The following is a 21300-nucleotide window of genomic DNA, read 5'->3' as shown; positions in this document are numbered from 1 at the left end:
GCGAGAGAGGCCTAAAGATAATGTGCGTGCGGGAGACACGTAGGCACATATATGTGCGTATAGAGGGCTAGTAGAGACCGTGCATGTGTATATATGCATGTGAGAGAAATAGTGTTTTCCAACTGAGATTAGTGAAAAGAGTGGTACATAGTAGTCAGAAAGAGAGATAGAGAAACAGAGAGAGCATGTGCGTGAGACACCCCGACACCCTGAGAGAGTTTGTGAGCATGTGTGAAAGAGAAATGCCGATGCATATAAAGTGTGTGCACTTATGCGTTAGATAGAGAGATATCTACGTGTAAAAGGCGGTTCTACGCATTAAATTAAAATATAAATGGCATTATTATTTTTGGATGAGATCATGAATTTTGCAAAATTGCGTATGGACGAAAATCGGTCTATCAGACACCCATACTCTATTGAATTCTAGCATGTGCATGTGTTTATTTCATATTATCGATCCATAGAGTGAGAGCGGTTTGAAATACAGGCAATGGGTGCTTTTGCAATTCATATATAAACATTAATTAGTGCACTCCATGTTGTTAGTGTGAAGCACTTTATACATTTGTCACTTGCATGGATACATTCCAAATTGCTAGCTATGAAATAAAATACATGTCGAATTCAACATAAAGGGGGTTTCGAAGATTCGAATTCATAGGAAGTGCATTCATCTATTTGAACCCGAGATAATGGCATTTGTAAATCAGATGTAAAAGGGGGCATCAATCTTTGTTGTGAGTTTGAACATGGTATATATATTCATACGCATATCTAACTTTTTTTTTGCAACCAAGGAGATTATACCTGGAACCATGCATGAACTGAGGTAAGTTGCATTTTTTTTAATATATACTCATGTACAATGTATATTAAAATGTACCCCCTCCATTCCAAAATAATCGTAGCTTTAGGATTTTCAAGAGTAAAGATTTGTGAAGTTTGACAAATCCTGAAAGTTCAATTCAAGAGAACCAAAAACGTTAATGCTTCTGCTCCCAAATATTGAACGAAGCGCCAAATAGGCCTCTGGTCACCCGAAACCGCGCGAGACTAATGTTTTGGTGGTAGGAAATTACTGTCCTGACTCTGGCCCATGTAGCCTATCGGCCCGATGTCCAAAGGTCTAAACCGGGGTAGGTTTGTAACTTCACCAAGACGCCAGTCTCAACCGCCTTCGAGAAGCATTCATACGCCGTGGGCGCCTAAACACCCATGCGCTCGGCCGAAATCTATCCCCCCACATTTGGGACACCTGACATGACTGTCCTACCCCCAACCCGCAATATGTCCGAAATTTTAGATGGGGGCAAAGTTTGTAACTTTCCCCAAATTTCAAACAAGCGCGTCTCAAACCGAAACATTGTTCCCCCTTAGTTCCCCGCCTCCCTCCGTTTCCCCATTCATACTCCATGGACGCAAAACACCCTCTCCACCAGCCGCGAAACCCCAACCTCCTCCGTCCTCCACCCCATAGCGGCCAATCCACCGCCGCTCTCCTCCATCACGCCGGAGCCGGTACCCCGGTGTCGTCGTCCAACACAATCGCAACCGCAATGCCCTCAAGGACTTAGCAGCTGAAGCCGAGGCAGAGCTGCCTCCACGACGCCTACGCCGACGTGCGCCGTACCAGAACCACTCTGACCACGCCGTCCTGTGCCTCACTGCTGCGGCTCCACTGTTGCAACCGTCCACCGCACCGAAGCTCTTGAACAAAGAATGAAATGAATGAATGAAAGCCATGACCATCCCTCCAGTAGGAAGACGCCATCATTCGCCGCCTCGGATCTGCTTCCCCGCCGCCGACAGACGGCCACCACACCACACTCAACAACTTGGCCATGGGTTCGTCCAAGGCTGCACCGTCCTCCACAACTTCTGGTTTCCGGCGAACAACAAGATCGTCGGAAAAACAGAAGGAGGACACAGCACTACCAGCAGAAAGAGGTACTCCTCTTCCCTTATTCGTGCAAATCTTACGTCTCCGCTCACACCGTATTCATCTCACGAAAGAAACTAGTTGAGTGCTTCTTACTGCATCTTCTTCGTGATACTAAATGCACAAGGTTTCCTCCCTTTTACTATTTCACCTTTGCTAGAGGTCAGTAGCCCGCCTGGATTTCAATTTAGGGTCAGTCGAACCGCAATTAAAAGAAGCAGCACCCCCTTAGGCGCGCGAAGCACCTAGTCCGCCTGTTCCCCGGGGAAGCGGTGCATCGGTGTCTATCATAGGGGTGTGGGGCGCAGGAGCTGCTTGCGCCCGATCTGGAGGTCGGCGGGGCTTGAATGGATGGCCGGGGGGCGGTGCCAAGCATGGCGGTGCGGTGAGGTCGACGAGAGGGTGCAGGCAGGGGAGGAATACTGGGCCGGTGGTCACTGGCGTTTTGAGGAAGATCGTCAACACTGACTGGCTGGAGGTAGATGAAGGCGATCTCCCCGTTCTTTGTACATCGGACGGTGCAGAAAAAATGGACTGACCTATTTGCTTTTAGTCGACTGTTATTTTCATAGAATCCTGTAGTAATTGAGTGTGCCATGCATGTTGTAGAGCTATCATATGTCTCCCGTCGTTTATTTCTCACCGACCTGCTATCTGCTACCTTTACACTGTACTAATTGTGCACACACTTCACCCATACTCACACTATTGTTTTTTTATGCATGGGTATTTCAGACTCTGACACAGTGTTGATGAATGCAGAAAAGAAAAGACAGAAGTCACTCCAGTGTAATTCGAAGATAAGCAGTAAGCGTTTCAACGCTCTAATGGGTGAAGTGTCAGCAGTTGGAGACAGTAAAAGTAGCACTACAGTTGATGATCTCAATTGCCACACACAACCATCCCAGGTGCTTGCTTTAACTTTGCATTGTCAAATGTGGTTGCATGTTGCATATGGTGTCTAGCTTGTATTGCTTCCAATTTGGTTAAATTGCATCTGCTTACTTTACACATTATACCTTTGATAATGATATGTCTTCCTGTTTTTGATACATACTACATATGTCTATTAACCATGTTGGTACATCAAACTAATGCTCTTTTGTATCCCTCGTCAATAACTTATGATGAGACAGTCAGCCGGGTGGGTTACTGTGAGACGCCCTACTCGTTTAAAGAGTGCAGTGTCATCCTCCACACATGATTCTCAAGAAACAGCAAGGCTAAATGAAGATAGTCAACGTAGCTCTCTAGTTGATCACCGCAATCCCCCACACCACCATCGCAGGTGCTTGCTCTTACTTGGCAGTGTGATATGTGGTTGCATGTTGCATATGGTGTCTACCTTGTAATGCTTCTAATTAGGGTAAATTGCATCTGCTTAGTTAACACATTATACCTGTGAATATGACATGCCTTCCTGTTTTTGGTACATACTACGTCTTTCTATTAACCATGTTCTTACATCAAACTACTTCTCTTGTGTATCCCTCATCAATGCTCCTAATTTGTTAAATTGCATCTCCTTAGCTTACACATTATACATGTGAATATGACATGCCTTCCTGTTTTTGGTACATACTACATCTGCCTATCACACCATGTTCTTACATCAAACTATTGTTCTTGTGTATCCTGTGTCTATCGCTTATGATGAGACAGTCACGCGCGTGGGTTAATATGAGATGCAATACTCTTATAAAGAATGCAATTTCATCCTCTTGCCACACCCTAGCTAGTTCATGCATTAGAGTGTTGCATCATGTCTATTTTTCTCAACAGAAACTTGAAATGGGGATGACAGAACCCCCAGCCCCCTCTGAATCCAACTAGGGTTTACTAAAAATATTTTCAATGAACCTGAAATGCCCTTCTAAAATGTCCATCATTTTTGTCTTGGTTCAGAACCTCTGCCAAAAGTGGTGCACAATTTCCTAGGTCATCCTAAGGTCTTTGAATTAAATAATAAGTATTTGAGTTTGGGCATTTAAATTATATAAATTATTTTAAATGCTCAAATAATCCCGAACTAAAATGTTCCATGCTGGATATATTCCAGTTAATGGCCATGAGCAGTTTGGTGAATTTTGGAGTTGTCTAGGTATTTTTAGAAAGTCCACAAAGCTACAAAACAAATAAAAAAGAGAAATAAAAGAGAGAAGGAGGGAACTAACCTGGCAGCCCAACTAGCCAGCCCACCTAGCCGGCCCAGCCCAGCAGCCGCTCCAGCGAGCTGCTTGCCTTCGCCAGGCAGGCAGGCAGGTGCTCGACGGCGGCACCAGCGCGCGCCACGCAGCTGCCCGCCGCCCTGCTTCCTCCCCTCGCCTCTCCACTGGCCTGGATGAGCCCCACGTCGTGGCCCGAACCCCGTGGACACATCCATTCTCCCCCCGCCTTTCTCCCTTGCTCTCCCACGCCATGGCCGACGCCACCGTAGCCGCACCGTCGCCGTAGTCGCGCTCTCCGTCGTCCTTGCGCCGTGCCGTCGTGTCCAGGAGCACCGCCGCCCTCCTCTTCTTCGAGCTAGCCGAGCCCCGAGCGCTTGCTTGCCCCAAGGCCTCTGCACCGACCTCGCCCGACTCCGCCATCGCTGGAGATCCCCTTCATCGTCGCCGCCGCACCAGCTCGTCCCCGACCGCGCCGTCTGGTTCCTCGAGATCGCCGTGAGCCCAGCTACCTCTCCCCCCTCTCCTTTCTTGGTCCCGAGCCCCGTAGCGACTGCACGAAGCTCACCCGCACGCACCTCCGCGGAGCTCGTCGCCGACGTGACTCCGGCCACCCACTGGCCACACCACCATGTCCATCGCACTCACCGCACCCGCAGGAACCCGTAGCACCTCACCACGAGCCTCGTTGTGCTCCGTAGCCTCGGGTTCATCATCACCCGAACTCCGGCGACCGCCAAGGTCGTCGCCGGCGCCGTTTCCGGCCACCCCGAGCTCAACCAACGCCACCAAGAGCTGCAGCTTGCTCCCAGCTACACGTAGATGCCTCCGCCGCTCCTTTGGTCGCCGGAATGCACAAAACCACTCTCGCCGCCGCGTTCAGCCTCGCCGGCGGCTAAACGCCGGTGAGTTGACCCTGCTGACCCCTCGTTTGACCACGGGTGGGCCCAGTTTGACCCCCCTGGGTCAATGACAGGTGGGGCCCAGCCCAGTTAACTAATCAGGATTAGTTTTAATTAATATTTAGCTAAACTAATTACACTGACACACGGGACCCACTAGTCAGGGTTGACCTGGACTGTTCCGTTGACCGCTGACGTCATCCTGACGTAATGTTGACGCAGTAATTTATTTACTAGAATTATTATTACACAGGAAATTCCAGTAAATACCACAAACTTTAAAAAATCATAGAAATTAATCTGTAACTCCAAATGCAAAGTTTTATATATGAAAAATGATCAAAAAAATCCAATCTACCGATCTGTACTGGTTTCATGCATGTTTAAGCAAGCTAACCTGATGTTTAGTGCAGAACAAGATAAAGCACTTAAAAGGGCCATTTATGAGTTTGAAACTTGAATCTTTGGTTCAAACTGGTTCAAACCCATCTGGTCTTAGTTGCATTAGCCCAATACACTCATTTTGCCATGTCTCATGCATGCATCATGTTGTTGCATATTGTTTGGTGATGTTTGTGTATCGGTGCTCTTTGCGGCAGGTTCTGCCTCCGAGGAGTACCACGATTACCCTAACGAAGAACAATATCAGTGCACCGACCCATCAGGCAAGCAACCAACCATTTGATCATATCGATACAATCCCATGTTCTCGCTTGTGCTCTCTTTTACTGCATTAAGACAACGCGTTTCAAACTGCTGTGTGCTACGGTAGTTGAACCCATTTCCTCTGCATGACCTGTCATTGCCACAGTAACTAGATGAAACCCACTAGCATGTGTAGGAGTTGATTGAGCCATATGTATGTGTTGTTCCTACCTTGCTATGCCTGCTATGCTTAGAGTCGTGTCAGGTTTGGTTCATCTGGGTGATGGACTAGAGTGAAATGATCATGTCGGTAATGAGAGTGATGTGTTGAACACGATTTGGTAAAGGTATCGATGAGAGGCCATGTAGGAGTACATGGTGGGTTGTTTCATTGAAGCCGACCTTAAGCACTGAGATCTGTATTTGTCATTTAAGATTCAACTACTACCATGCATTGGGACCTGAAATATGACCCCGCTCGACTTCTTATTCACCCTAGTCCTCTGTCCAGGAGTTGCAAGTAGTTTCTGGTGTTTGTAGCTTACTGGAGGCCGTGGACAGCGCTGACCCGCGGGGTGGGCTGTGATGCGGTAGGTACGTGGCATGGTGTACCGGATACCCGTTAGGTATCTCGGGAACCCTGTACACATCGTTTGGGGCCGTATGTGGAAACCTCGGCCGGACTCCCTGCGGATGGAACCTGGATAGGCGATAAACCTGGACTAGAGACTTAGGTGTTTAGGTAGGTTGTGGTCTACACCCACGTCGGCTTTCGCTTGAAGTCTGCCGAGCACATGTCGTGTGCAGACGCTAAGTGGTGGAAACATGTATGAAGAAGTACACCCCTGCAAGGTTAACATTATCTATTCGAATAGCCGCGTCCGTGGTAAAGGACTACTTGGTTGCCTATACAGTTCATAGACAAGTAAATTGATACTACTAAAAATCTCAAGATAAGCGTGAGTGCTGAGGATGGCTCTTCCGTAGGATGACGGAGGTGGATCCTCGGTGGTGTATTGAAGTGGTGTTTAGTGGACTCATGTGCGCAAAATCATTTCAAGTTGGTGTCTCGTAGGATAGCTTAGCCAAGAGTCAAAGCTGGCTTGCTGCAATAACCCCACCAACCCTTCTTGATAATGTGCATGTATGTAGGATCTGATGTAAGTCTTGCTGAGTACCTTTGTACTCATGTTGCTTTAATTTACATTTTTCAGAAGACGCTGCAACCCCTTCTGATGGGTTCTTCGTAGACGTTGACATCGATGAGTAGACTGAGGCCCAGGTGGTGATCCTGAGCTTGTGAAGGACCATGTAGTATAGCTAGGCTTACCCAAGCCTCTTTTATTTTACTAGTTGTCTGTACTCAGACAAGTTACTTCCGCTGTTGGCTTGTATGTCTGTATGACTTGAATGCTGGGTCGTGTGACCCGTACTTGTGTGTATGATATGTATGGCTCCCTGAGCCTTTAAATAAAGTACTTGTGTTGTAGAGTCATGTTGTGATGCCTTGTTGTATTTGCACATATCGAGCATATTGTGTGTATGATTGAAATGCTTGGTATGTGTGGGATCTGACTATCTAGTTGTTTATTCTTAGTAGCCTCTCTTACCGGGAAATGTCTCCTAGTGTCTCCACTGAGCCTTGGTAGCTTGCCACTGCTCCGGAACACTTAGGCTGGCCGGCATGTGTCCTTCTTCGTTCCTGTGTCTGTCCCTTCGGGGAAATGTCACGCGATGGATACCGAAGTCCTGTTAGCCCGCTACAGCCCGGTTTACCAGAGTCCTGCTAGCCCAGTGCTATAGCCCGGATTCACTTGCTGATGACCGACACGCTTGATGCTGGGTCATGGATGCTTGTCCCTGTAAGTCTGTGCCACTTTGGGTTTACGACTAGCCATGTCAGCCCGGGCTCCTTACCATATGGATGCTAGCGACACTATCATATACGTGTGCCAAAAGGTGCAAACGGTCCCGGGCAAAGGTAAGATGACACTCGTGGGGATACCGTGCGTGAGGCCGCAAAGTGATATGAGGTGTTACATGCTAGATCGATGTGGCATCGAGTCGGGGTCCTGACAGCGTTGGCATCAGAGCCGAACTGCCTGTAGGTTCTCCAAGCCAAACTGGTCGATGTTGAGTCTAGAAATGCTTTAGTTATATGTAGGGGAATTGATTGTGGGATGGAACGTAAGGCTCTTTTTACTCCTTTACCTCATGGCATTCTGATCTGAGTCAGTCTATTCTTCCACCGGGGGTTAAGGAATTAGGATCTCTCCTCTCTATCAGGTTCACGTGTTACTAATCAGTAGTACCTTATAGGTTTGATGGATACAAGCCTAGTTCAGTTCTACTACCCCATTATGTTGCTAAGATGGACCAGAACCTTGATATGATGTTGTTGAGTGTCTATGCAATTCTTTGCAAAATGCCTCAAAATTCTTTTGAGCAATTACAGCCGTTATGCTGTCCAATTTCTGCTAGGAATCTTAATGTCTTGTGTTTATCATGTTCCAGATGGCTTCCCGTCCTCAGAATCAAGTGGTTCGTTTGACTCGATGTCTAGATGTACCCGGCCATACTGCCATGTTGGTCAGGGTAATGACTGAGGCAGGGTACCGTTGGTATCCTGAGTACACGGTCGAAGAGCAATTCCGAGACTTTAATCAAAGTCAATATTTTTGCACTGTCAGGATATTTCCATCTTATCCTGGATCTACCGAGCCCCTCCACTGCTCCTATGGACTCGGGGTTACTATTGAGATGGCTGTGCAGGATGCTGCCTACTCTATGATGACCATCATGCGAGTCAGGACTGGCCTATTTCGGGACTCCGACTTCCGATATATGCCAGCTTCACTCCCGGGAGCACAAGGGTATCTCATGGCTATCTATGCTGACTCCACTCAGGAGGATTCACTGACCCGCACCACTGCACAGTTGCTTGAAGACAAGGACCGTGAAAATCGGGCCTTGAGACAAGAGCTTTTCAATACTCGTGCTGATCATTGGGCCACTTTGACTCGGTTTGCACCAGCTGTGCAAGCTGGATATATGGATATGCGAGATCTCTATCCTGTGAGATCTGATCTGCCAGACATGATGGATTGGCGTGATGTACGAGGCATCACCCCACCTCGTGGTCCTCGCAGGCCACCATTTGTTGGTCCAAGACCTCATCCTAGCCCCTATGGTCCACAAGCTCCACGGGACCGACTGTTTCCGGATGATCATGTTGAGCTTCCAGGCTATGGTGGTGACTTCTATGAAGACTACTACGGAGCTGTCTGAGTTAGTAGTAGTATCACTAGTATCGTACTAGTTGTATCGTCCACCATCCTGCTTGACTCGTGGGATATGACTTAGCTTGTACCGCCTTCTGGAGGTGTAGAAAAAATAATGTATAGGAGCTTGGAATGCCTCCGATGAGATGTAATCTTCCTTTCACCGTAGTAGTACTTTGTTTGGTTTTGTACTAAACTTTGTATGATGTGTATGACGATGGAATAAAAGAAGTAGTTTCTGTATCTACCATGGCATACGGATGATCATCTTACATTCCAAGTTATCCATTACATTCTATATTTCTATGTCAGAATCCTATCATCCTGGACTAAACCATTGTCTTGTTTTTCTAGGATGGTTAACACCCGCACCAACCCTGCTCCCCCAGAGCAGGCTGAAGGCAGCAGAGTTGGGGAAACAAACCTGCCTCACCCTCCTTCTCTGGCCGAGGTTATGCTGGAGGCCGAGAGAAACAAGTGGGAGACCAACCGTTTGTTGGAGCGCATCGAGCAAAACACGGCACACCATCAGAGGAATAACTTGGTGTCAGTCAGTGATTTCATCAAGTTACATCCACCTACTTTCCACCACTCCGTCGAGCCCCTCGACGCTGATGACTGGCTTCGCAGTATTACTCACAAGCTACGCTCTGCACTCGTAGCTGAGGCTGACAAGGTCACATTTGCTGCATATCATCTTGAAGGCCCCGCCAGTCTATGGTGGGAGAACTATGGAGCCATGCGCCCAGTGGGCCAGCTCACAACTTGGGCTGAATTCAGCGAGGCTTTCCATGAACATCACATTCTGGAGGGTCTTATGGACCATAAACGTGAGGAGTTCTGCAGTTTCACTCAAGGCCGACTCTCTGTGGATGCATACAGCAGGGAGTTCGGTAACCTAGCACGGTATGCAACTGAGGAAGTTTCCACTTATGCAAAGAAGCAAGCAAGGTTCCGCAAGGGACTTAGCCCTGAGCTTCACCGCGACCTCCGTCTGCATGAGTGCACATCTTTTCAGAAGCTTGTTAACAAAGCCATTAGTGCTGAGTCTGGTCAGACTGATTATGAAGCAACACGCAAGCATGGCCGTGACATGGGTTCCTCATCCGGTGTTGGTCCTCAAAAGCGCCGGGTATGGGTGCCTAACACTGCCCTGCCACCCAGGTTCACACCGAGGCCATCCTTTCAGGCGCCTCGCCCCGCTCAACAGTTGGCACCAGCCAAGCCCTATGGTGGTCCAACCAACAATGCTCCTCCACGCACCAGCTCTGTGGCATTCTTCAAGTGTGGGGAATCGGGCCACTACCTGCGCGAGTGTCCCCAGACCAACCCCAACCAGTCTGGAAAAGCTGTTGGCCGTGGCAAGCCAACAGGGAAAGTGTTCTACGCCAAGCCGGCCACCACTGCACGTGGCCATGTCAACTGTATCTCTGCTGAAGAAGCTCAAGAGGATCCAAACGTCGTTCTTGGTACGCTCCTTGTTAACTGCCACCCAGCATCTGTTCTTTTCGATATTGGAGCATCTCATTCATTTATATTCGAGAGCTATTCTCAACCGCATAATACCACATTCTGTGAGATGCCCACCTCTATGGTAATTCAAACCCCGGGATCCAAATGGCAAACTTCTAGAGTAAGCCATGGGAATGAAATTCAAGTCGACAGACTTGTTTTTCTCGCATCTTTGATAGCTCTCAAATCTTCAGATATTAATATCATCTTGGGTATGGACTAGATGTCAGCCCATCATGCTAAGATTGATTGCTTCTCTAGGACTGTTCAACCCACACATCCTTTGGGAAAGATAGTCAATGTCTTGACCCGAGTAGCCAAGCGACAGCTATATTCTCTTAATGCCAGTCCGTTGCCAGACCTTGAAGACGTTCCGGTAGTCCGTGACTTTCCGGATGTCTTTCCAGAGGAATTGCCAGGTGTTCCACCTGACAGAGATGTCGAGTTCATAATAGATCTCATTCCAGGAACTGTCCCAATTTCTAGAAGACCCTATAAAATGGCACCACTAGAACTAGCCGAGCTTAAGAAACAACTCGATGAGTCCTTGAAAAAGGGTTTCATCCGTCCTAGTTCGTCTTCATGGGCTTGTCCCGTCCTCTTTGTTAAGAAGAAGGATGGTACGGATCGGATGGTTGTAGATTATCGACCAGTCAACCTGGTCACAATCAAGAACAAGTATCCGCTCCCCAGGATCAACGATCTATATGATTAGCTCGCTGGATCCTCAGTTTCTCCAAAATGGATTTGAGGTTGGGCTACCACCAAATCAAAATCAGGAACGGGGACATTCCTAAAACGGCCTTTGTTACTCGTTATGGCCAATACAAGTACACCATCATGTCCTTCAGTTTAACCAACGCTCCAGCCACTTTCTCTCGCTTAATGAACTCTATCTTCATGGAGTATTTGGATAAATTCGTTGTGGTTTACCTCGATGATATACTCATCTACTCCAAGAACGAAGAAGAACATGCCGAGCATCTAAGGCTAGTATTGATGAAACTTCGAGAGCATCGCCTTTATGCCAAGTTCTCTAAATGCGAATTTTGGTTGCCAGAAGTGACCTCTCTAGGACATGTAATTTCTGGTAAGGGTATTGCTGTCAATCCCGAGCGAGTTCAAACCGTCCTTAACTGGACTCCACCTGAATCGGTTAAGCAAGTTCGGAGTTTCCTTGGCTTAGTGAGCTATTGTCGCCGCTTCATCGAGAACTTCTCCAAGGTTGCTAAACCTCTAACTGAACTTCTCAAGAAAGATAAAAAGTTCGAGTGGACTCCGCAATGTGAGCACGGCTTTCAGGAACTGAAAAGACGCCTGACATCTGCTCCCGTACTGGTACCACTAGATTTCTCTAAGGACTTTGTTATCTATTGCGACGCCTCGCGACAAGGACTAGGCTGCATTCTTATGCAAGATCCTCACGTAATTGCTTATGCTTCACGGCAATTGCACCCACATGAGGAGAATTATCCTACTCATGATCTAGAGCTTGCAGCTGTAGTCCATGCACTCAAAACCTGGCGACATTACCTCCTCGGTAATCGCTGCGAAATCTTCACTGATCACCAAAGTCTGAAGTATATATTCACCCAACCGGATTTGAATCTCAGGCAAAGACATTGGGTTGAGTTGATCACAGATTTCGACTTAGGGATAACTTACACCCCAGGAAAGGCCAATGTCATGGCTGATGCACTAAGTCGTAAATCTTATTGTAACAATCTGATGTTACAACAAAGTCAACCGCTTCTCCATGAGGAATTTCGGAAGCTTAACCTTCACATTGTTCCTCAAGGATTTCTTTCCACCCTGGTGGCGAAACCTACTCTTACGGATCAAATTATCGCTGCCCAAAAGCGAGATAAAGGGATATCTAGGATCAAGGAGAACATTGCTAGCGGAGGTGCTAGATGTTTCTCCACAAATGATCATGGTGTTGTGTACTTTGAGAACCGCTTAGTGGTTCCCAAGAACCAGCATCTACGGCAGTTGATCCTTAAGGAGGCTCATGAATCTCCTCTCACCATTCATCCCGGTAGTACCAAGATGTATCAGGACCTACGCTAGAGGTTCTGGTGGACTAGGATGAAGAGAGACATTGCTCAGTTTGTTGCTAGTTGCGACGTCTGTCGTCGTGTAAAAGCAGAGCATCAACGGCCTGCTGGCACCCTTCAACCATTAGCTATTCCTGAATAGAAATGGGATAAAATTGGTATGGATTTCATCACCGGTTTTCCCAGGACCAAGAGAGGAAATAACGCTATTTTTGTCGTTGTCGATCGTCTTTCCAAAGTAGCCCATTTCTTGCCTGTTCGTGAGAGTATAACCGCTAGTCAACTAGCAGGCTTGTACATCTCCCGAATAGTATCCCTCCATGGTGTTCGACTGGAAATTAACTCGGATCGAGGAAGTCTCTTCACCTCTTGATTTTGGGAAAGTTTCCAAAATGCTATGGGAACCCGCCTTTCCTTTAGCACTGCTTTTCACCCTCAATCAAGTGGTCAAGTAGAACGTGTCAACCAGATTCTAGAAGACATGCTTCGAGCTTCTGTTATCTCATTCGGAATGGATTGGGAGAAATGCCTTCCATTTGCTGAATTTGCTTATAACAACAGCTATCAATCTAGCTTGGGTAAAGCCCCTTTTGAAGTTCTCTATGGACGAAGGTGTCGAACACCCCTTAACTGGTCAGAAACCGGGGAAAGACAATTCTTTGGCCCGGATATGATCCAGGAAGCAGAAGAGCAAGTTCGCATTGTTCGTGAAAAGTTGAAAACAGCCCAAACTCGTCAAAAGAGTCAATATGACCGAAAACATAAGGCTATGACTTTTGAGATTGATGAGAATGCTTACCTTCGGGTTACTCCTCTGAAGGGAACCCATCGTTTCGGTATCAAAGGCAAATTGTCTCCTCGCTACATTGGACCCTTTCGCATTCTCGCTAAATGAGGAGAAGTTGCCTACCAATTGGAACTACCTCCGCATCTCTCCAGAGTCCACGACGTCTTCCACGTTTCTCAACTCAGGCGTTCCTTCTCGGATCCTATCCGCGGAGTGGACCACGAAACGCTTGATCTTCAAGATAACCTCACATATCGAGAGTACCCCGTTCGTATCCTCGATCAAGCCGAGCATACCACTCGATGTCATAATATCAAGTTTCTCAAGGTTCAATGGTCGCACCATTCTGAGAAGGAAGCAACTTGGGAAAGGGAGGATCGTCTTCGACTTGAGTACCCCGCCTTCTTTCCGGAGGAACCTAAATCTCAGGACAATATTCTTTTGAGTGGGGTGAGTTGTCACACCCTAGCTAGTTCATGCATTAGAGTGTTGCATCATGTCTATTTTTCTCAACAGAAACTTGAAATGGGGATGACAGAACCCCCAGCCCCCTTTGAATCCAACTAGGGTTTACTAAAAATATTTTCAATGAACCTGAAATGCCCTTCTAAAATGTCCATCATTTTTGTCTTGGTTCAGAACCTCTGCCAAAAGTGGTGCACAATTTCCTAGGTCATCCTAAGGTCTTTGAATTAAATCATAAGTATTTGAGTTTGGGGATTTAAATTATATAAATTATTTAAAATGCTCAAATAATCCCAAACTAAAATGTTCCATGCTGGATATATTCCAGTTAATGGCCAAGAGCAGTTTGGTGAATTTTGGAGTTGTCTAGGTATTTTTAGTAAGTCCACAAAGCTACAGAATAAATAAAAAAGAGAAATAAAAGAGAGAAGGAGGGAACTAACCTGGCAGCCCAACTAGCCAGCCCACCTAGCCGGCCCAGCCCAGCAGCCGCTCCAGCGAGCTGCTTGCCTTCGCCAGGCAGGCAGGCAGGTGCTCGACGGTGGCACCAGCGCGCGCCACGCAGCTGCCCGCCGCCCTGCTTCCTCCCCTTGCCTCTCCACTGGCCTGGATGAGCCCCACGTCGTGCCCCGAACCCCGTGGACACATCCATTCTCCCCCTGCCTCTCTCCCTCGCCCTCCCACGCCATGGCCGACGCCACCGCAGCCGCACCGTCGCCGTAGTCGCGCTCTCCGTCGTCCTTGCGCCGTGCCGTCGTGTCCAGGAGCTCCGCCGCCCTCCTCTTCTTCGAGCTAGCCGAGCCCCGAGCGCTCGCTTGCCCCGAGGCCTCTGCACCGACCTCGCCCGACTCCGCCATCGCCGGAGATCCCCTTCGTCGTCACCGCCGCACCAGCTCGTCCCCGACCGCGCCGTCTGGTTCCTCGAGATCGCCGTGAGCCCAGCTACCTCTCCCCCCTCTCCTTTCTCGCTCCCGAGCCCCGTAGCGACTGCATGAAGCTCACCCGCACGCACCACCGCGGAGCTCGTCGCCGACGTGACTCTGGCCACCCACTGGCCACACCACCATGTCCATCGCACTCACCACACCCGCAGGAACCCGTAGCACCTCACCACGAGCCTCGCTGTGCTCTGTAGCCTCGGGTTCATCATCACCCGAACTCCGGGGACCGCCAAGGTCGTCGCCGGTGCCGTTTCCGGCCACCCCGAGCTCAACCAACGCCACCAAGAGTTGCGGCTTGCTCCCAGCTACACGTAGATGCCTCCGCCGCTCATTTGGTCGCCGGAATGCACAAAACCAGTCTCGCCGCCGCGTTCGGCCTCGCCGGTGGCTAAACGCCGGTGAGTTGACCCTGCTGACCCCTCGTTTGACCACGGGTGGGCCCAGTTTGACCCCCCTGGGTCAATGACAGGTGGGGCCCAGCCCTGTTAACTAATCAGGATTAGTTTTAATTAATATTTAGCTAAACTAATTACACTGACACACGGGACCCACTAGTCAGGGTTCACCTGGACTGTTCCGTTGACCGTTGACGTCATACTGACGTAATGCTGATGCAGTAATTTTTTTACTGGAATTATTATTACACAGGAAATTCCAGTAAATACCACAAACTTTAAAAAATCATAGAAATTAATCTGTAACTCCAAATGCAAAGTTTTATATATGAAAAATGATCAGAAAAATCCAATCTACCCATCTGTACTGGTTTCATGCATGCTTAGGCAAGCTAACCTGATGTTTAGTGCAGAACAAGATAAAGCACTTAAAAGGGCCATTTATGAGTTTGAAACTTGAATCTTTGGTTCAAACTGGTTCAAACCCATCTGGTCTTAGTTGCACTAGCCCAATACACTCATTTTGCCATGTCTCATGCATGCATCATATTGTTGCATATTGTTTGGTGATGTTTGTGTATCGGTGCTCTTTGCGGCAGGTTCTGCCTCCGAGGAGTACCACGATTACCCTAACGAAGAACAATATCAGTGCACCGACCCATCAGGCAAGCAACCAACCATTTGATCATATTGATACAATCCCATGTTCTCGCTTCTGCTCTCTTTTACTACATTAAGACAACGCATTTCAAACTGCTGTGTGCTACGGTAGTTGAACCCATTTCCTCTGCATGACCTGTCATTGCCACAGTAACTAGATGAAACCCACTCGCGTGTGTAGGAGTTGATTGAGCCATATGTATGTGTTGTTCCTACCTTGCTATGCCTGCTATGCTTAGAGTCGTGTCAGGTCTGGTTCATCTGGGTGATGGACTAGAGTGAAATGATCATGTCGGTAATGAGAGTGATGTGTTGAACACGACTTGGTAAAGGTATGGATGAGAGGCCATGTAGGAGTACATGGTGGGTTGTTTCATTGAAGCCGACCTTAAGCACTGAGATCTGTATTTGTCATTTAAGATTCAGCTACTACCATGCATTGGGCCCTGAAATATGACCCCGCTCGACTTCTTATTCACCCTAGTCCTCTGTCCAGGAGTTGCAAGTAGTTTCTGGTGTTTGTAGCTTACTGAAGGCCGTGGACAGCGCTGACCCGCGGGGTGGGCTGTGATGCGGTAGGTACGTGGCACGGTGTACCGGATACCCGTTAGGTATCTCGGGAACCCTGTACACATCGTTCTGGGCCGTATGTGGAAACCTCGGCCGGACTCCCTGCGGATGGAACCTGGATAGGCGATAAACCTGGACTAGAGACTTAGGTGTTTAGGTAGGTCGTGGTCTACACCCACGTCGGCTTTTGCTTGAAGTCTGCCGAGCACATGTCGTGTGCAGACGCTAAGTGGTGGAAACATGTATGAAGAAGTACACCCCTGCAGGGTTAACATTATCTCTTCGAATAGCCGCGTCCACGGTAAAGGACTACTTGGTTGCCTATACAGTTCATAGACAAGTAAATGGATACTACTAAAAATCTCAAGATAAGCGTGAGTGCCGAGGATGGCTCTTCCGTAGGATGACGGAGGTGGATCCTCGGTGGTGTATTGAAGTGGTGTTTAGTGGACTCGTGTGTGCAAAATCATTTCAAGTTGGTGTCTCGTAGGATAGCTTAGCCAAGAGTCAAAGCTGGCTTGCTGCAATAACCCCACCAACCCTTCTTGATAATGTGCATGTATGTAGGATCTGATGTAAGTCTTGCTGAGTACCTTTGTACTCATGTTGCTTTAATTTACATTTTTTAGAAGACGCTGCAACCCCTTCTGATGGGTTCTTCGTAGACGTTGGCATCGATGAGTAGACTGAGGCCCAGGTGGTGATCCTGAGCTTGTGAAGGACCATGTAGTATAGCTAGGCTTACCCAAGCCTCTTTTATTTTACTAGTTGTCTGTACTCAGACAAGTTACTTCCGTTGTTGGCTTGCATGTCTGTATGACTTGAATGCTGGGTCGTGTGACCCGTACTTGTGTGTATGATATGTATGGCTCCCTGAGCCTTTAAATAAAGTACTTGTGTTGTAGAGTCATGTTGTGATGCCTTGTTGTATTTGCACATATCGAGCATATTGTGTGTATGATTGAAATGCTTGGTATGTGTGGGATCTGACTATCTAGTTGTTTATTCTTAGTAGCCTCTCTTACCGGGAAATGTCTCCCAGTGTCTCCACTGAGCCTTGGTAGCTTGTTACTGCTCCGGAACACTTAGGCTGGTCGGCATGTGTCCTTCTTCGTTCCTGTGTCTGTCCCTTTGGGGAAATGTCACGCGATGGATACCGGAGTCCTGTTAGCCCGCTACAGCCCGGTTTACCGGAGTCCTGCTAGCCCAGTGCTACAGCCCGGATTCACTTGCTGATGACCGACACGTTTGATGCTGGGTCATGGATGCCTGTCCCCGTAAGTCTGTGCCACTTTGGGTTTACGACTAGCCATGTCAGCCCGGGCTCCTTACCATATGGATGCTAGCGACACTATCATATACGTGTGCCAAAAGGCGCAAACGGTCCCGGGCAAAGGTAAGACGACACCCGTGGGGATACCGTGCGTGAGGCCGCAAAGTGATATGAGGTGTTACATGCTAGATCGATGTGGCATCGAGTCGGGGTCCTGACACCTCTCCACATGATTCTCAAGAAACAGCAAGCCTAAATGAAGATATTGAACGTTGCTCTGTACCTGAAGACAGCACTTCCCCTACACCACCATCACAGGTGCTTGCTCCAACTTCGCAGTATGATATGTGGTTGCATGTTGCATACGGTGTCTAGCTTGTAATGCTTCTAATTAGGGTAAATGGCATCTGCTTAGTTTACACACTATACCTACGAATATGACATGCCTTCCTATTTTTGGTACACACTACATCTATGTGTTAACCTTGTTCTTACATGAAACTACCTCTCTTCTGTATCCTGCATCAATTACTTACAATGAGTCACCTTTATTCGTTGCATATTGCATATTATTTCTAGCCTGTTGCCATGTATTGCTTCTAATTTAGTCAAATACATTTGTTAGGGCACCCTTTTAATTTGGCAGAGTGATATTGGTTTCATCTTTCATATGGTTTCTAGCTTGCATCGATTCTAACAAGTTCAAGCACCTTGTGCTTAGTTTACACTTTATACATCATACATGTCAATATGTCACGTTGTCCTGTTTTTTATACATATTCCATCCTCCTATCATGCGGCTGCCTTACATGAAAGTAGTGTTCGTCGGTATCATGCATCAATAAGTTCTGAAGAGCAAATTTTATTCCTTTTTCTTGTGGGTTTGACTTGACAAGGCAAAATCAAGAAAGAGGAAGGAAAAGATTAAGGAAGGCGATGATGGTGGTCCTCTAGAGCAACGTAAACGGAGCATCTGTACCGATTCTCCTTGTACTGATAGTGCATTACATGGTCCAAGTCTCCGCTCCCCTACTCCACCATCCAAGGTGCTTGCTCTAACTTGGCAGTGTGATATCTGGTTGCATGTTGCATATGGTGTCTAGCTCGTATTGCTCCTAATTAGTGTAAATCGCATCTGCTTAGCTTACACATGATACATGTGAATATGACACGCTTTCCTGTTTTTGGTACATACTATATCTGTCTATCACACCATGTTCTTACAGGAAACTACTCTTCTTGTGTATCCTGCATCAGTCACTTATGATGGGACACCTTTAAGTTGGCAGTGTGATATTGGTTTGCGTCTTGAATATGATTTCTAGCATGTATTGCTTCTAGTTTGATGAACGCCACCTATGACGAGACAGTTTTAACTTGGCAGAGTGATATTGATTGCACCTTCCATATGGTGTCTTGCAGTGTTTCTAATTTTTTGAAGTGCCTTCTGCTTAGTTACCACATCATAGGTGTGAATATGTCAAGCCGTCCATTTTTTCGTACATATTCCATCCTCATATCATGACTTTGCCTTTCATCAGAGTAGTGTTCGTCAGTATCATGCATGAATGAGTTCTGAAGAGCGAATGATATTCCTCTTTCTTGTCGGTATGACCTCACAATGCAAAATCAATAAAGCTGAAGGAAATTGGCAAGGCATTGGATGATGGTGGTCCTTCCGAGCAACTGAAACGGAGGTTCTCTACAGATTCTACTCCGCCATCCTCCCAACAAGATTCGCAAGACAACGCAAGGCTAGATAGTCAACGTAGTTGTGTAGATGATGAGCACATCTCCCCTACTCCACCATCACAGGTGCTTGCTCTAACTTGGCACTATTATATGTGGTTCCATGTTGCGTATGATATCTAGCTTGTATTGCTTCTAACTTTGTTGAATTGCATCTGCTTACTTTACACATAATACCTGTGAATATGACATGTGTTCCCATTTCTACATCAGACTACTATTCTTGCATATCTCGCGTCAGTCACTTATGATAAGGCACCTTTAAGTCGCCACTGTGATATTGGTTGTGTCTTGCATATGATTTCTAGCATATGCTGCTTCTAATTTGTTGAAACGCCATACAGTTTGAACTTGGCAGAGTGATATTGGTTGCATCTTTCATATGGTGTCTAGCTTGCAGTGCTTCTAATTTGTTGAAATGCCTTCTGCTTAGTTACCACATCATAGGTGTGAATATGTCACACCATCCTGTTTTTCATACATATTCCATCCTCGCATCATGTGTTTGCCTTTCATCCGAGTAGTGTTCATCAGTATCATGCATGAATGAGTTCTGAAGAGCGAATTTTATTCCTTTTTCTTATTGGTTTGACTTCACAATGCAAAATCATTACAGCTGAAGGAAATTAGTCCGACAGTGGATGATGGTGGTCCTTCGGAGCAACTCAAACATGGGGTCTCTATAGATTCTACTCGGCCATCCTCCCAACAAGATTCGCAAGACAACACAAGGCTGGACAGTCAACGTAGCTGTGTAGATGATGAGCACATCTCCCCTACTCCACCATCACAGGTGCTTTCTCTAACTTGACACTATTATATGTGGTTGCATGTTGCGTATGATGTCTAGCTTGTATTGCTTCTAACTTGAATTGCATCTACTTACTTTACACATAATGCCTGTGAATATGACACGTGTTCCTGTTTCTAGAACATGCGTGTACACGATGAGCACATCTCCCCTACTCCACCTTCACAGGTGCTTGCTCTTACTTGGAACTGTTATACGTGGTTGCGTTTTCCGTATGATGTCTAGTTTTTTTTTTGCTTCTGATTATGTTGAATTGCATCTGCGTAGCTTACAACTTATACCTGCAATGATCACTTACCCATAAGACACATTTAACTTGGGACTGTGATGTAGGTTGCATCTTGCATTGTCTTCTAGCTTGTACTGCTTCTAATTTCTTGAAATGGCACTTACGACGAGACACTTTTTACCTGATAGAGTGATATTGATTGCATGTTTATATGGTGCCTAGCTTTCATTTCTTCTAATTTTGTTGAAACGCCTTCCGCTTATTGTTTTTTCATACATATTCCATCCTCCTATCGTACATGTGAATATGAAACGCTGTCTTTTTTTGTATATATTCCATCCTCCTGCGCTTGCCTTACATCAAAGTAGTGTTCGTCTGTATCACGCATCAACCCATTATGCAGAGCTAATTTTATTCATCTTCTTGTGGTTTTGACTTCATAAGGCAATATCAGAAAATAGGAAGGAAAAGAGTAAGTTAGGGGATGTTGGTGGTACTCCGCACCGACGCAAACAGAGACTCTCTAGATTTGCCACTGCTACTACTAATGAAGTTGAATTCCCAAGTCTACATGATGAGTTCATCTCCCGCACTCCACCATCGCAGGTGCTTGCTCTAAGTTGACAGTGTGATAATTGGTTTCATGTTGCATATGTTGTCTAGACTGTATTTCTTCTATTTTGATTAAATTGCACCTGCTGAGTGTATACGTTATACATGTGCATATGACATGGCTTTCTGTGTCTAGAATACACTACATCTATCTATCATACCATGTTCTTACATCAAAGTACTGCTGTTGTGTATCCCGCATCAGTAACTCATGATTGGACGCTTTTAACATGGCAGTTTGATAGTGGTTGCATCTTGCATTGATTTCTACATTGTATTGCTTCTAATTTTTTTGAATTTCCAC

This window comes from Triticum dicoccoides, chromosome 1B, assembly GCF_002162155.2.
Source record: "Triticum dicoccoides isolate Atlit2015 ecotype Zavitan chromosome 1B, WEW_v2.0, whole genome shotgun sequence".
Classification (NCBI taxonomy): Eukaryota; Viridiplantae; Streptophyta; class Magnoliopsida; order Poales; family Poaceae; genus Triticum; species Triticum dicoccoides.
This window is presented reverse-complemented; position numbering follows the sequence as displayed.